Genomic DNA, 18301 nt, shown 5'->3' on the forward strand with positions numbered 1-18301 from the left:
CTGTTACTAACACATTTACACTTTTATACTGTCTACATTTTTTAATGTCTACATTTTTTAATGTCTACATTTTGTAATTTCATATGATTTTTACTAATCATGAAGGAGGGGGAAATGGGGAGAGTTAGGGACAGGTGTTTGGAAGATATCAGGCTGTACGGTTAGATAGAACCCCTTCCCCCTCACAGTCAGACCCTCTGCTCCGTATCTGGGCTCACAGCCGGACGTGAGCTAGAGGAAATGACACTGACTGCCCAAGCTATAAAGACCCTTGTGACCCCTCAATAAATGCCACTTGCTGTCCACCACAGTGGTGTCCTGGAGTATATGGACCGAGTGTCTCGGGGTTAGGGCCGCAGTGCCAGACTTGAACCAGGTCACCATGCAACATCATGCACATCCAAAGGGTTTCCATTTCCCAGTGTTCCCATTGTTAAGGGCGTGGAGCACATCTGGGACATAGGATTTTCATTGCGACATATTCCCATCTCCTATTTTTTTCAACTGCTCTTTTAATAACCCTCTTTTAATAATCTGTTCAATCAATGCTGCAGCTTGTGTATAGTCGGTTATGTGAAAAAAAGAGCAGTCTTACTTTCTTTTCACAGGAACAGAGAAAGCATTCCACATCCTAGTGTCATCAAACCCTGTAAGAACTGCCAATTTCACCCCTTCCTCCTTCATTCATTGTATAGAACCTCACAGAGTTCACCAGTGATGTTTGGGTCCTGGCCAATAATTTTCTTTAGTGTATTTAGTGTTACATCCTTGAGCAGCCAAAGCTAAAAAATTAGTATTTGGAGCTTCATTTTACAATGTCATTATATATATGTGAAAGTATATACTTAAATTTTTTTTTATTATATATATATATATATGTAAGTATTTCTTACATTATTACTCTTTCCTTTGCACAAATGAGTCCAAGGTCAAGATTAAAAACCTTTTCTGTTGCTTCATTTTGGAACATTTTGAAAGCAGCCGTTTTCACTGTTTGTCTGTTTCTAAGATGCTGTTAACAAAATTCATCCTCATCTTCCCAAACACACAAGTTCTTTTCATTTTTCCATATTTGAATGTGGAAAAAGCATTTTTCAATTGACTTCCTGTTGGGGGTTGAGTGTTTTTCCTATTGCTGTGTCAATTTAAAGAATTTTTCCCATTGTCATGCCAATGGAGCTGCCGGGTACACCGCGGATCTTTGCGGGCTCTGAACAAAAGGGGTAGGTGGGATTGGCTTGGAGAGGGGCTCTCATGCTTCCGGAGGGGACTTGTGTTTCCGGGGAGCTGAGAGGAGGATCCTCTCGGTCTTGGAGCCACGCGGCCGAACGCAATAGAGCCAGACCCTCTGCCATCACCTGCCCTGTATCTGCCCTGCTCCAGCCTCCAGTCTCTGCGGACACAGCTGAGCACCAGAACCCAAACGGTGAGCGAGGAGCTGCCTGCTCCAGCTGCTCCCCTCTGAGACCGGCGCGGCCACAGCCGCCCCTTCCCGCCTCCGCTCCCGCCGAGAGAGAGCGTGCTCACAGCTAAAGAAAGGACTGGAACCGAGTAATCTGTTCTGTTTTGTTAGTAATTTTAACAACTGCTGTTGTTTCTGCTGGTACAGTTGGATATATTAGTAAAAGAGCTGTTATTCCTACCCCCTTATCTCTGCCTCAGAGTCCTTGATTCAAACGTTTATAATATTTGGTGGGAGTGGAATTCAGGTCTGTGCTTCAAAGGAAAATTTCTGCCTTTCTTGGCGGACACCTGTCCTTCAAACCAGGACAGATTTTGGCGCCCAGCGTGGGGCTTGAGGGCATTAAGAGGAGAGTTAAGACAGGAGTAACAGCTCTCTTGAGGGGCAACATGTTGTCCGGTTTAATCTGGTTTGGGCTTCATGTGGCCACAGATACCTCTCTCCCATTTGTAAGCCCTTTTTTGAATATGGGCCCTCTCACCAAAGTTACTGTAGCTATTATCCGATTAGTTTGGTGGATTGATTATGTCAGGAATTCATGGTTTTTTAATTTTCTCTGGGAAGTGGCCACATGGATCCAGAGCTATCATACTCTAACTGCGTGTTTCTGGGGTTATTTCAATAATGGTACTTACTGTGAAGTAATGAATGCAAGGGAAATTTTCTCCCAACCCATCACCCAGTTTTTTGAGGCAACTCCACCAGTTTTCAAGGATTTCAGATCTGTTTTAATTGCTAGTGTTATTATACAGTGGCTGGCGTTGTTGATAGGCCTGCTCTACTTAGCATTCAGAAACAAGGGAATATTGGCTTGGTTAACAACCCTGATACCTACCCCAGGGACTAGGGATGTGGCCCCAGAGTCTTCCCCTGCCCCAGAGAATAGGGATGTTGCCCCAGAGTCTGCTCCTGCCCCAGGGACTAGGGATGTTGCCCCACAACATGACCCTGCCCAAGGGACCAGGGATGTTGTCCCAAAGTCTGCCCCTGCCCCAGGGACCAGGGATGTTGCCCCAGAGTGTGCCCCTGCCCCAGGGACCAGGGATGTTGCCCCAGAACATAACTCTGCTCCAGGGACTAGGGATGTTGCCCCAGAGCCTGATGCTGCCCCACAGCCCACTGCAGAAATGAACCACCCAGAGTGGGTGGGAGCTCTAGTGAAGGATATTAGCCAGGTGTTGAAGGAGCACAGCCAGATGTTGAAGGAGCACAGCCAGATTTTTAAGGAGCACAGCCAGATGTTTAAGGAGCACAGCCAGATGTTGAAGGAGCACTTTTCTTCAGCTGGTGAGAAACCCTCCCCCTGCCCTAAAGAGGGAGAGCCAGATGGTGCTGCAGTGGAACCCGTAGATGTTGTATCTGTCCAGGTTCCAGCTGGATCACAGGGGCAGCCACAGCCAGCAGCAGTTGCCCCTGTGGAAACTAGAAAATCTAATATTAAAACGAGGCAACTAGATAATGGGGATCAGCCAGGAGGGTCCTCACAACCAGCAAGGGAGCCAGAGATTGAGATTGTCACAGAGTCCCTCTCATACGACAGTCTCCATAACCAGCGTAAAGACATTGCATGGTGAGGCCGTGAGTCTTTTACAACTTGGTTACTCCGGGTCTGGGACCTTACGGGAACAGGTGTGCAACTGGATGGAACTGAGGCCAGGAATTTGGGATCCTTGGCCCAGGATTCAGGTGTGGACCAGATATTCGTAAGGGAGCAAGGCCTCCTTTCCCTCTGGGACCGGCTTTTAATGAGTGTGAGAGAGAAGTTTGTCCACAAAGAGAGAATGCAGGAGTACCACCGTAGAATGCGCTGGAAAACTCTTGAGGAAGGGATCCAGCAGCTGAGAGAAGTGGCAGTATTAGAGGTACTCTTTGGGAGGGATGGACAGAATGACAATGACCCTGACAAGGTCAGGTGCACAGGGCAGATGCTGTGGAATCTGGCAACCCTGGGGCCATCTCAATATACCACCTTCATTGCAATGATCAACGCTGATGACCACCAAGAGACAGTGGGTTCTGTTGCCAACAGACTCAGAAATTTTGAGAGTATGATGGATGGCCCAATGCAGGCCAATGTCTCTGCCGTGGCCAGGGACCTCCAAAAGGTCCAAAACAGGATGGAGGAGATGAGGGAGGAGATGAGGGAGGAGATGAGGGAGGAGATAAGAAAGATCAGTGCAGCACCAGTGCGAGTCATAGGCCCCAAATCTAGAACCCAACGACCCCCAGCTAGGTACACCCCACAAGCTGACCTGTGGTTTTTCCTGCGAGACCATGGAGAAGACATGGGAAAATGGGATGGGAAACCCACTTCTGTCCTGGCAGCACGGGTGCATCAGCTCAGGGAGGGAAATGCTAACCGAGGGAACCGTGCTAAGATGAAGGTAGCCTCAACCTCCCATGGTAAAGGTGCAGGGTATCACAGAAGGGAGGATGATCTGTCAGATCCCCTGGAAGGAACCTTCACTATGTATGCCCAGGAAAGAAATAATAACCAGGGCTAGAGGGGCCCTGCCTCTAGCAAGGGAGAGGCATGGGATGACAGAGAGTATTGGACAGTGTGGGTGCGATGGCCTGGCACATCAAAGCCACAGGAACATGGAGTACTAGTTGATACTGGTTCACAATGCACCCTGATACCATCAGAACATGTGGGGAAGGTACCTGTTTCTATTGTTGGGGTGACGGGGGGATCACAGGAATACACTTTGCTGGAAGCTGAGATTAGCCTGAGAGGGAAGAGATGGCAGAAACATCCTGTTGTAACTGGCCCAGGGGCACCACGTATTCTAGGCATAGACTTCCTCAGGAATGGCTACTACAAAGACCCAAAGGGGTCCAGGTGGGCTTTTGGAATAGCTGCTGTAGCAACAGAGAGCATTAAGCAGTTGAACACTTTGCCTGGACTATCAGAAAACCCATCTGCAGTGGGGCTCCTGAAAGTGACAGAGCAACAGGTACCAATTGCCACCATGACAGGGCACCGCCGGCAGTACTGGACAAATCGAGATGCTGTGATCCCCATCCACAAGATGATCCGTGAGCTGGAGAGCCAAGGGGTGATCAGCAAAGCCCACTCACCCTTCAACAGCCCCATCTGGCCTGTGTGCAAATCTGATGGAGAATGGAGACTGACTGTGGACTATCGTGCCTTGAATGAAGTGACTCCACCACTGAGCGCTGCCGTGCCGGACATACTGGAGCTGCAGTACGAGCTGGAGTCCAAGGCAGCAAGGTGGTATGCCACCATTGACATCGCCAATGTGTTTTTCTCCATTCCTTTGGCAGAAGAGTGCAGGCGTCAATTTGCTTTCTCCTGGAGAGGCGTGCAGTACACCTGGAACCGACTGCCCCAGGGGTGGAAGCACAGCCCCACCATCTGCCACGGACTGACCCAGGCTGCACTGGAAAAGGGTGAGGCTCCAGAACATTTGAGTACATTGATGACATCATTGTGTGGGGGAACACGGCAGAGGAGGTATTTGAGAAGGGAGAGAAGATCATCCAGATTTTGCTGGGAGCCGGTTTTGCCATTAAAAAGAGCAAAGTCAAAGGACCTGCCCGAGAGATCCAGTGGTAAGATGGATGGCGCCAGATCCCCACTGAGGTCATCAATAAGATCACTGCAATGTCTCCACCAACAAGCAAGAAGGAAACACAAGCTTTCCTAGGTGCCATAGCCTTTTGGAGAATGCACATCCCTGAGTACAGCCAGATTGTGAGCCCTCTCTACCTGGTCACCCGCAAGAAGAACGATTTCTACTGGGGCCCTGAGCAGCAGCAAGCCTTCTCCCAGATCAAGCAGGAGATCGCTCATGCAGTGGCCCTTGGCCCAGTCAGGACGGGACCAGAGGTAAAGAATGTGCTCTACTCTGCAGCCGGGAACCATGGTCTGTCCTGGAGCCTTTGGCAGAAGGTGCCTGGTGAGACCTGAGGCCGACCCCTGGGATTCTGGAGCAGAAGTTACAAAGGATCTGAAGCCAATTACACTCCCACAGAGAAGGAAATCCTGGCTGCCTATGAAGGAGTTCAAGCTGCCTCATAGGTGATTGGCACGGAAGCACAGCTTCTCCTGGCACCCCAACTGCCAGTGCTGGGGTGGATGTTCAAAGGAAAGGTTCCCTCTACCCACCACGCCACCGACGCTACATGGAGCAAGTGGATTGCCCTCATCATGGAGCGCGCCCGTATTGGTAACCCGCATCGCCCTGGGATTTTGGAGATAATAACAAACTGGCCAGAAGGTGAACATTTTGGTCTCGCTGATGAATAGGATCAGAAACAAGTGACCCGGGCTGAAGGAGCCCCACCATATAACCAACTGCCAGCAGGTGAAAAATGCTACACCCTTTTCACCGACGGTTCCTGTCGCATTGTGGGGATGAACCGGAAGTGGAAAGCAGCCGTATGGAGCCCCACACGACAGGTTGCACAAGCTACTGAAGGAGAAGGTGGATCAAGTAAACTTGCTGAGCTCAAAGCTGTTCAGCTGGCCTTGGACATTGCTGAGAGAGAGAAATGGCCAAAGCTCTACCTTTACACTGACTCCTGGATGGTAGCCAATGCTCTGTGGGTGTGGCTGGAGAGGTGGAAAAAGGCTGATTGGCAAAGAGGAAAACCAATCTGGGCTGCTGATGAGTGGAAAGACATCGCCACTCGGGTAGAGAAGCTACCTGTGAAAGTCCGTCATGTGGATGCTCATGTTCCCAAGAGTCGGGCTAATGAAGAACACCACCATAACGAGCAGGTAGATCAGGCTGCACAGATAGAGGTCTCAAAGATAGACTTAGATTGGGAACACAAGGGAGAATTGTTCCTAGCTCGATGGGCCCACGATGCCTCAGGTCATCAGGGCAGAGATGCCACCTTCAAGTGGGCACGAGACCGAGGGGTGGATCTAACCATGGACAGCATCTCCCAGGTTATCCATGACTGTGACACGTGCGCTGCCGTCAAGCAAGCCAAGCGGGTAAAGCCCCTCCGGTATGGGGGGCGGTGGTCCAAGTATAAGTACGGAGAGGCCTGGCAGATTGACTATATCACACTGCCTCAGACACGCCAAGGCAAGCACTACGTGCTGACCATGGTGGAAGCCACCACCGGGTGGTTGGAGACCTACCCTGTGCCTCATGCCACTGCTCGGAACACCATCTTGGGCCTGGAAAAACAAGTCCTCTGGAGGCATGGCACCCCTGAGAGAATTGAGTCAGACAACAGGACTCATTTCAAGAATAGCCTTTAAGCACCTGGGCTAGAGAACATGGCATCGAGTGGGTGTATCATATTCCCTACCATGCACCAGCAGCTGGGAAAGTCGAACGGTGCAATGGCCTGCTTAAAACCACCTTAAAGGCACTTGGTGGGGGGACTTTCAAAAACTGGGAGATCAATCTACCAAAGGCCACATGGTTAGTGAATACCTGAGGTTCCACTAACCAAGCAGGCCCTGCCCAGTCTGAGCCCCTGGGAACACCAGATGGAGATAAGGTCCCTGTGGTACACCTGAGAGGCATGTTAGGAAAACCTGTTTGGGTGAACTCTCCCTCCAGCAAAGATAATCCTGTTCGTGGGGTGGTTTTCGCTCAAGGACCAGGTTGCACTTGGTGGGTGATGCAAAAGGATGGACAGACACGATGCATACCCCAAGGAGACCTTGTTCTAGGGTGAACTATCTATGATACTGTGCCTGTAACAGCATGTATGTATATAATATAGAAGTTTTAATTTGCTGTAGCATGTTGGCATGGAAAAAATCCGGGATGGATAATGTTGGGGGTTGAGTGTTTTTCCTATTGCTGTGTCAATTTAAAGAATTTTTCCCATTGTCATGCCAATGGAGCTGCCGGGTACACCGCGGATCTTTGCGGGCTCTGGACAAAAGGGGTAGGTGGGATCGGCTTGGAGAGGGGCTCTCATGCTTCTGGAGGGGACTTGTGTTTCCTGGGGCGGGGAGGAGGATCCTCTCGGTCTTGGAGCCACGCGGCAAAAGGCAGGAGAGAGCCAGACCCTCTGCGATCACCTGCCCTGCATCTGCCCTGCTACAGCCTCCAGTCTCTGCGGACACAGCTGAGCACCAGAACCCAACGGTGAGCGAGGAGCTTCCCGCTCCAGCCGCTTCCCCCTGAGACCGGCGCGGCCGCGGCCGCGGCCGCTCCCTCCCGCCTCCACTCCCGCCGAGAGAGAGCGTGCTCACAGCTAAAGAAAGGACTGGAACCGAGTAATCTGTTCTGTTTTGTTAGTAATTTTAACAACTGCTGTTGTTTCTGCTGGTACAGTTGGATATATTAGTAAAAGAGCTGTTATTCCTACCCCCTTATCTCTGCCTCAGAGTCCTTGATTCAAACATTTATAATATTTTGGGGGGAGTGGAATTTGGGTCTCTGTTTAAAAGGAAAATTTCTGCCTTTCTTGGCAGACCCCTGTCCTTCAAACCAGGACACCTAACTAATTCTAATGCATAAAGGTCCAGCCCTGCAGCCTCTGGGGTGGCCCTGTCAGGAGCCATCACACCCAGAATAATTTCCCAGGCAGTCCAAGTGTCACTGTCCATGGCTGTATTTACAAATTGGGTGCAGCCATGCACATCCAAGGGGTTTCCATTTCCCAGTGTTCCCATTGTTAAGGGCATGGAGCACATCTGTGAGATGGGATTTTCATTGCGACATATTCCCCTCTTTGACTTTTTTCAACTGCCCTTTTAACAGACCCTTCATCTGTTCAATCAATGCTGCAGCTTATGGGTGGTCTGGTATGTGAAAAAAAGAGCAGTCTTACTTCTTTTCACAGGAACAGAGAAAGCATTCCACATCCTAGTGTCAGCAAACTCTATAAAAACTGCGAATTTCATCCCTTCCTCCTTCATTCATTGTATAGAACCTCACAGAGTTCACTAGTGATGTTTGGGTCCTGGCCAATCATTTTCTTTAGTGTATTTAGTGTTACATCCTTGAGCAGTCAAACCTAAAAAATTAGTATTTGGAGCATCATTTTACAATGTCATTATATATATGTGAAAGTATATACATAAAATTTTTATTTTATTATATATGTATATCTATATCTATATCTATATCTATATCTATATAAATATAAATATAAATATAAATATAAATATATATATAAATATATATATAAATATATATATAAATATAAATATAAATATAAATATAAATATAAATATAAATATAAATATAAATATAAATATAAATATAAATATAAATATAAATATAAATATAAATATAAATATTTATTATATTATTACTCATTCCTTTGCACAAATTTAGTCCAAGTAAAGATTAAAAACCTTTTCTGTTGCTTCATTGGGAACATTTAAAAGCAGTCGTTTTCCCTGTTTGTCTGTTTCTGGGATGCTGTTAACAAAATTCATCCTCATCTTCCCAAACACACAAGTTCTTTTTGTTTTTCCATATTTGAATATGGGAAAAGCTTCTTTCAGCTGACTTCCGCATTGCTATCACAGTGCTCCAACCTCAGCCCACTCCAGAGCCAGGAAACTCTAGGCAAGGTTTTCCCTACACCTGGGAATTTAGGACAGGATTGATTCCTTACATTTGCATTTAAAAATTAACATTTTGTGGTGATCCAGCCAGCCTACACCAACTTTGATTTATCATTGGGCAGGGTCAGCAGCAGAGACACAGACACCAAGTCCAGGATTCAGTGTCATTTACTGTAGTTGAGAGCAGCAAAGGATCCCAAAAGGAGAAGCTCAGCAATCCACCCAACCATCACTACCAATGATTGCTGCAGTGATGAAGAAAGAGACAGCAGCAGTTCCCCTCAGGCTTTGCCATCCCCCAGGTGCACACATCAGCTGGGGGAAGCTGTCACAGCCAAGGACTGCAGAGCCACTCTCGGACACTGGGAATTCCTGCAGGTGCCTCCAGCCACAGGTGAGGCTTCCAACCCCGCTGTGAGAGGGCCCAGCTCTGACAGTGCTGAATAAACAAACTGACAGCACTGCTAGTGCGGGAACAGCTGGTTTCATTCTGCTCTTGGGTCACTCCCAAAGCCTGGCCAGGGCCCAAGGAGGAACCAAGGGAGCTGACTTTGACCATACACCCCCAAACAAGGCCTTGTCCAGTTTCTAAATGCAGAAAGGTCAATACATGTTTTACTAATGAGTGGATACATCTATGACAGTACTAATTACCATGCATATTTAATTAGTGTGTGGATACAAAGATAACCTTTGGTTGGAAGGTTCATCCAGAGGTCACCTTTGGCTCAGGGCTGGTTGTCCAGGCCTTGTCACTTCAGGGATGTGCTTTAGTGCTGGGCTTGACAGTGCTGGGTGAACGGCTGGACTCAATGAGCTCGGAGGACCTTTCCAATAGAAAGGATTCTGAAATTCCAGGATGTTATCTGCTGGATTCAGTTAGGTTCAGATTGGCAGCATTACTTAGGTCAAAAAGTCCCCTCTTGCTCAGCTCTTGCAGCCTAAACTTTGGCTCCTTCAGCTCCTGGTGCTCAGCTACTCATTCTGAACGAGGCAACTCCTAGAGAAGAATACAGTTCATCCAATTCCTTCTGGGACACTGAGAGAGGAGGCTGTGAAACACAGGAGCATTGTTTGGTGTCACCTCTCTGCCCTTCACACCTTTTCAGCACTTTGAACCAGCCAAGAGCTTTCTCCAAGAGTTGAATGAAGCAGCTGTTCCTGCTCCCAGCTCTGGCTCTTCCCAGTCTCTGACCTTGACTGGTTTTGTCCCTCTTGCTGTGCCCTCTGTTCCCCTGTGCTCGGTGGCTGCTGCCCAGGGCTGTGGAACTGGCACAGATCAAGGGCTCCAGCCCCTCCTTTCTCTGCCCTTGGAGCTGCCTGCTCACAGCAGCCTTTTCCATCTGGAAGCTGCACATGGACAGGGAGTCCCCACCTCTGTTCCCTGCACAGCCTCCAGGAGCCCAGAGCTGCCATCTCAAGTCCCTGCTGGCACTGGGGGCTCCCAGGTGCCCCAGGCTGCTGTGACACCACTGCACACGGGAGGGAAGAGTGGCAGGGGCTGTGCTGAATGTCAGGTCCATCTGGTGCTGCTGCTGCTGTGGGGGTCATTTGTCCAGCCCTGCCCCAGAGTCAGGGATCAGATCCAGACACTACAGCTGCTCTTTCAGAGTCAGTGAAATGGGGAACATATATGGTTTTGAAAATTCAGCATTTTAGAAGCCTATAATATGCTTTAGCAATTGGAGACGAAATAGAACCCATAGCAGAAACAATATGTAACAAACCACATAGAACATTAGTTGCCAGGAAAAACATCATTAAGATATATTGTGAAATCTCAGCAAAGCAAGACCTTGGTATTACGCAAGCCCAACAAAGCAGGTCGCTCCAGAAACCAGCCAGGATCAGCTGGGTGGTTTGAGTGGGACAAGTTGACCAGAGGGAGAGTCAAACCTCCACTGCACCTGCCAGAAGCAGAGGTCAAACAGCAATCACCAAGGAAGACATATAGCCTTCCTCCCAAAGACCACTGAACACAACTACCAGGAGCTGTGGCAATTAATTTAAATACGAAGCAGGAGAAGGCAGAGATGGGCGGGCAGGGAGGTGTGGGCTTGTGGGATCAATGTGTATTTATACCTGGAACATGTCTTGACCAGGTACTCATGGTTTGGAGGAAATATCCCCCCAAGTGTTCCAGCTGGGAATAAAACATACTCTCTACAATTTCGGTGTCAATTTCTGATTCCCAAAATCAGTTGGTGAGCCAACTAGGACGTCTTTGTCTGGCTGCTGGAACGCAGTGGATGTGGACATCCCAGCGCGCCCTGGGACATTTTCCAGAGGGGGACCAACAACAACCTCCTGTATGGCCTAGAGGTATGTTTTATTAAAATTTTTTTGGGGGCCCCAAGGTAAGACGAGCCTGTAAGCCTGTAAGATGCTAGGTATGCCTGTGCATGGCTAACAGCGTGTCGGAGACATCCGACCCCTAGAGATGACAGGTTTGGGGAAGGTATTTGGAAGCAAAGGGGTTTCTGTTGACCTTTGGGGTAATTGCAACAGGAACAAATGTATTATCAGTATTATTAACAGCATAACTCACTGCTATAACCCTAACTGAAATATTCTGTGTAAATTGTGCTTGTTGTTTATTGTAAGGTAGTGTAAGGAAGTATTTTATATGGTGATGGGTGTTTTGTGTTTGTGTCATTTAAATTTTGCTGGTGGAGATTTTGGATTTTGGGTAATGTTTTCTTATGTTTTCTGTAGTGTACTTTTGCAATATCTTTAATGTAACACTACCCTCTTGTGTTATTAACTGTAATTGCAATGGGTTAGGATTTTTTTGGTTCTTTTCCTTGATGCCTGAGGATCTGTTGTTTCTGAGGTAATTCTGCCCTCTTGTGTCTCTAACTCTAAATAACAGGGTAGTGATTCTTTTGGGAAACTTTTGGAGTTAAAAAGGTGAAAAGGTGGGGGAAGCTAGGGAGAGATTGCAGAGGGCTAGACCAAGCAAGGTCTGCTGTGACACCACTGCACACGGGAGGGAAGAGTGGCAGGGGCTGTGCTGAAAGTCAGGTCCATTTGCTGCTGCTGCTGCTGCTGTGGGGGTCATTTTTCCAGCCCTGCCCAAGAGTCAGGTATCAGATCCAGGCACTGCTGCTGCTCCCTCAGGATCAGCCACAGTTTGGGTGTTGCTGTCAGTGCCAGCAGAAGCAGTGGCAGGAGCAGAGGGTGCTGACAGTGCCCCAAGCCTTGGGGCTGGAGGGGTCCCTGGGCTGGGAGGGATCTGCCCCTTGTTCTCCCTCTGCCCCACACAAGAGCTGGGCTGGGCACAAGAGGGGCAGCACAGTGTAGGACCATATTGAAAGGAAAACATACATTTCCTAAATTAATCAGCCTAACCTTCTGAATCAGGTCATCTCTGGGCATAAAACAGCTGATGTGTCAAAAAGAAGAAACAGAAAGTTGCTGACAAACATAGAGGTGTCAACCAGAATACAATGACACTTATATTGTCCAGCAATAAGATTAAGAAAAAGATGCATGCTTGCCTCATAGGCAAAGTGGAGTTACCAATCAAGAAATGCATGGACAAAGCAGAGCTACCAATGAATTAATGTGTGACTGTGTAACCCAAGAGGGGAAGTAAATATAAACAACATTTAGAAGTAAAATGAATGGCTTTTCCTTGATTCACATTGAATCGTGCACAGTCCTTTATCTTCTCTCCTTGATGGTGACCCTAATGTGATCAGAGTCAGAGAGAAGGTGGCAGAAGAAACCAGAAGGAGAGCCTGGCTGGAGGACAGCTCAGCAGGACTGAAACGGGAAGGTTGGAGAACAGCCTGGGACTGACTAACGTACGTTGGAATGGGTGCCCAGTGAGGGGAGCAGCCAGGAGGAGGAGATGGGACAGAATTTAACTAAAGAGAAAAGTGCTGTAATGCAGTTTCTCCTCCATATCCTTTCTAAGAGAGGGATTAAATATGGTGAGGGTATCTTCAGAAAACTGTTATTGTGGAGCGGGGAACACAAGTGTCCCCTGAAGTGAACGCAAAAGAATTTTGCATTTAAAATAGAGACATTTGAACAAATAGGACAGCTTCTGTGGGATAAAGTAAGTAATGGATCAAAAGAGGGAAAAGGACAAGCAACAACTTGGAAACTGATAATTACTGTAATCCAGGAAATGAAGGTAGAATGCAGTGCTGCCACTGGAACCTTTGCTGCTCTAGGGCTGAATTTGTATATCCAACAAAAGTATTTGACAATGACCCTGGCATTCCCTCCTTTGCTCCTCCATTAGCACCACCACTGAAAGAAGCAAAAGGAGGAGGATCACAGACACTACAGAACTTTTCTCCAGCATAGGGCCCAGGCATTTTTATCCCTCAGAGGCACCAAGCTCAGCACAAAATGAGCTGATGGAAATTGAGCCTGAGGGACAGGGAGCTGCAATCCCTCCACCACAAACTGCGCCTCACACTCTCTGCCTGTACCCACCACTCCCTCCATCAACTCCATCACCCACTGGCCAGTGTACTCGGCAGGTGATGAGTGATCCAACTTTTTGGGCACTGGGGTTATTTTAGAAATGGCAGGAGTTGGAACAACAACAAAAACTGCATGAACAATTCATTCAAGCCAAGACTGCAGCCATGGATCAGCTGACAGGGACTTACAACACAAAGATGGATGGAGCCAGGGACAACGATGATTCCAAGATTGGAAAGGACTGATAAAGGATGCAATAATTTAGTATGAATTTATTTCAGTGGTATATCTGGTCCAACTCTGAGGGAGAGTGATGGGAAAGGATAAAGGCATGCAAATACCCGGTTCACACTAGAATAGAAAATTATTGAAGAAGCTGGAGTGTCAGCTTTTCAGTATGGGTTAATCTCCTCCTATACACAGTCATGATTTTACTGGATCACACTGAACTCCCTTTGATTGCAGGCAGATAGCTAGACTGACATTAACACCTATGCAAGAGTTGATATGGTGGACAAGGTGGTCTGATTTGAGTCACATTGCCGCAGTTAGCAATCTGGAAAGGAATGATGGGCATCTGTTAAGGGGAATTTCTGTAGATACGTTACTAGGTCAGGGATCCTTTGCCAATGCACACGTACAAGCACGACTGCACTCAGAAGCTTTACGGCAGTCACAAGGTCTAGCAAGGGAAGCTTTAAAAACATTATCAGAGGCTGGGAAACCAACTCCTTCTTATGTGAAAATACAGCAAGATATTGAAGAGCCATACTTGCAGTTCATAGATGGCTGAAAAATGCTTTAGATAAAGGTCTGCTTACTGACTCTGTAAGAGAAGCCTTGCTTATGACCTTGGCTGTAGAAAATGCTAATCCAGTTTGTAAGACATTGTTGCAGGCTCTGCCCAGAACTGCAACATTGGTGGAAATGATTGAGGCTTGCTCCAGAGCAGGCACAACTGCGGAAAAAGCTATGGAAAAAGATACACAGCTACTGGATTTGCTGTGGCTGTTAAACTGTTGATCCAAGAAGGAAATAGTGACCAAGGTCTATGTTGCATTTTAAGGCTACAGGAGCAGCGAAAAGGAAAATGCAACATAGTTCCCCATGTAATGGAGAAGCAAGAGAGAAAGAGAGCTTTATTTAAAGAAACACTATACATATATATAGGGTAGTACATGAAAAACAAAATAAAAAATACTCATTGGTCAAAGAAGGCAACACCTCTTTGAAAACATGCTTTAAGCAAAATATCACATCTCTCACGGCTCCTGCAGGTGAGATACAGTCATTGTTATAATTCCTTGACCTTGCAAAGGCCTGAGAAGGGCAAAGCCTCAAGGCTGATTTTTCCCTGGTTCCGAGTATCCAACGACAGGTCTAAAATGTTTCAATTGTGATTCTGGCACTAGATGGATCCCAGAAAAATGGGTGAGACTGTGGATAACTGGTGGAAGCGGGACACCAGGGACCAGCCAGACAGAAGTTAAATGAGTGGATTTAGTTGCAGGGACAATTGCCACTGTGCCTGTTGGATTTCCTATCAGTGTGAAGGGTGTAAAAAGCAATGGTATAAACATAGTGAGTTTTTGATTCGTACCTTATGTAGAATATGTATTATAAAGGAATCTGAGGTAGCAGAACAAGTTATTGAATTACTAATTTTAACAGTGCACGAGCATCCAAGAAGCCCAAGTATAGGAACATTAATTTGAGCCCATGCTACAGGGAGATTGGCTAAAGATGCAATACCCCTAACCAAGAAGTGTGGCAAGTGTATTCAGATTCCAATTCATTATTAAGTGAAATCAACAAGCTGCAAAAATGTGGGTAATCAATGGGCAGCTAAGGATGCTCTTGAGTGGGGTATGGGTAACAGTAACTAATGAACATCCAGCAGTGCAAATTAACCCCAGGGAAAATATATGGGTCACATTTGCCAACCAGGCAGGACAGCAATCCTTTTGTTTTCTTATGGCCACCCTGGAGGATCCTTTTAGGACCTGTCTGATTGGGATGCCATGGTTTGAGGCTACACAATTTAGGGGCCTGGTAAAAAACAAAACGTGGGCAACAATGAATCTGACTCAAGCTAATGCAACATGCCAAACTCTGAAACCTGAGATTGATGGGAATGTCTCCTGGATGGGACAAATAATAATGCAATTGAATCATACAGGGATTGAGCAACAAAAATTAAATTTGTTAGGATCTTTATGGCCAAAGGATGGATGTCCATATTTTAAAGGCAATGCACAACAGGCAAAGCAGCTAAGTCAATAGCAAGTCAGTAGAAGTTTTTGTACAGCCTAGCAGTATACTTGATAGACACAGAAGGCATGATTCTAAGAGCTATTGCCCCAGAAACAAGGTATAAAGCAATGTGTGGGACAACAAGACACAGGGATTAAAATTACCCAAAGGAGTATTTTTGATTTGAGGAGATAGGGCCTGGGCTGGAATTCCAAGTAACCTGGTAGGCAGACTTGTTATATTGGAAAATTGATCATGTTTAGGTCAGACCATAAGCAGTTACTGAATCACATGATATGGAATATTACACAAAATACAAGGACAAAGAGAGATGTAAATCAGTTAGGCCCACACTGTGAAGATACAGTACAGTTTTGGGACAAATCTCTACATGCTCTAAACTTGACTTAAAGGTTGGGGAATTACTGGATGGTTGATAGATATTCTCATCCAGGCACATACTGTGTTGATTGTAATAGTGTTGTTATTAATGATTGTGCCATGTATACTTAGGGGAATTATGAACATGATTGAAAATGCTATAAAGAACGTTTGGCTGGTTCAAAAAAAAGAAGAAGGGTGAATTATAGGATCATATTTACAGGAAAACAGACATGTCCTAAATAAACTAGCCTAACCTTCCACATGATGTTATCTCAGTGGATAAAAAACTGATATTGCAAGAAGAAAGAAGAAGCTGAAAGTTGCTGACAAACACAGGGGTGTCAACCAGAGTAAAATGACAATTACGATATCAAACAGTTAGATTAAGAAAAAGATGCATGCCTGCCTCGTGGACAAAGTGGAGCTACCAATCGAGAGACACATGGACAAAGCAGAGCTACCAATTAAATAATGTGTGACTGTGTAATCCAAGAGAGAAAGTAAATATAAACCATGTTTACCGGCAAAATAAACGGGTTTGGCTTGATTCACATGGAATCATGCACAGTCCTTGTCTTCTCTCCTCACTCCACATGCCAAGGGCAGTTGGACCAGTCAGGCCAAGCCAACCAGACCTGTTACCTGTTCCCTTGGATCCGTGGGGCCCCGCAGTGTCACAGTGGCCCCTTGTTTCCATGGGACCCCTCAGTGTCACAATGTTAGTGTCATATTGGATCTTTGGTTCCATGAGGCCCAGCTGTGTCACACTGGCCTCTTGTTTCCATGGGGCTCCACAGTGTCACAATGGTCCCTTGCTCCCATGAGGCATTGCAGTGTCACAGGGGTCTCCTCTGTACCACAGTAATGGGATGGAAATATTACGAGAGATGTTGTAAAAGATGGTTTATTGTCTCACAGCATCACCCTCATCAAAGGGTGGGACATTAAGGGTGTTAGATCCAACGCCATAATATCACAAGCCACCTAATTCTTAGTTACAAAAAAATGCCTTATATAATTTTTAGCCAATCAAATACTTCTACAAAGCTTGCTAGTGTCTCTTTACACCAATCATTAATTGCTTTGCATTTCATGGCTCTGCTGCAATGCGTCATTTTAACCAGCCATAAAACATTTCACAAACTTAGATCGATATGTCTTAAACTTTTAGCTAATTTTATAACAGGTTCTACTGCTAAACGTTAATATCTTTCACTGTCTTAGTAACATATTGCTTGGCTTATATAATATATATTTCTGTATATTTTTATTTAAACTACAAACTTATATTCTTGTTTCATGTCTCTTTCACTTTAATGCTCTAGTTCTCTAAGCCTTCTCCAAGGTCTTACGTCAAACCTTGTATCCATCTCTATCTCTGACCCTGTACGCACAAGGCCCTAAGAGCTCTCTGTGCCTGCATTTCCCACACCACAGTATCACAATGGACCCTTGCTTCCATGGGGACTCACAATGGCAGAAGGGTCTGCTTGGTTCCATGGGGCCCTGCAGAGACCCTTGATTCAATGAGGCATCAAACTGTCATCATGGCCTCCAGGATTCCATGAGGCCCTGCAGTGTCACAATGGACCTTTGGTTCCATGGGGTCCTGAACTGTTACATGAATCCTTAGTTCCATGGGACCGTGTAGTGTCACAATGAACTCCTTGGTTCAATGGGGCCACCAAGTGTCACAATAATCTCCATGATTCCATGAGGCCCCACAGAGTCACAATGGCCCCCTGGTTCTGTTGAGCCCCACAGTGTCACTAAGGTTTCCTTGGTTTCTGAAGGCCCTGAAATGCCACAATGTCCCTTTTGTTTCACAAAGATTCAAATTGTAAAAATGGCCTCCATCGTTCCATGAGGGCGTGCTGTGTCACAATGGACCCTCAGTTCCATGATGACCCACAGTGTCACAATGGTCTCCTTGGTTTGCAGTGTGAGAATGCCTCCTTGGTCCCTTGGAGCTCACAGTGTTGCTCTTGTGCCCTTGGTTCCATGAGGCCCTGTAGTGCCACAATGGTCCTTTGGTTCCACAAGGCCTCAAAGTGTCATCATGGTCTCCTTGGTCCCATGGTGCCCTGTAGTGTAACAAAGCTCTCCTTGGTTCCACAGTGTCAGAATGGCTCCTTTGTGCCATGGAGCCCCACACTGTCACTGTGGTCCCCTTGATTCCATAAGGCCCTGCCATGCTACAGTGGCCCCAATGGCTACAATGGTCTCCAGTGAGACTCTGT

Source organism: Oenanthe melanoleuca, unplaced genomic scaffold, assembly GCF_029582105.1.
Source record: "Oenanthe melanoleuca isolate GR-GAL-2019-014 unplaced genomic scaffold, OMel1.0 S001, whole genome shotgun sequence".
Taxonomy (NCBI): domain Eukaryota; kingdom Metazoa; phylum Chordata; class Aves; order Passeriformes; family Muscicapidae; genus Oenanthe; species Oenanthe melanoleuca.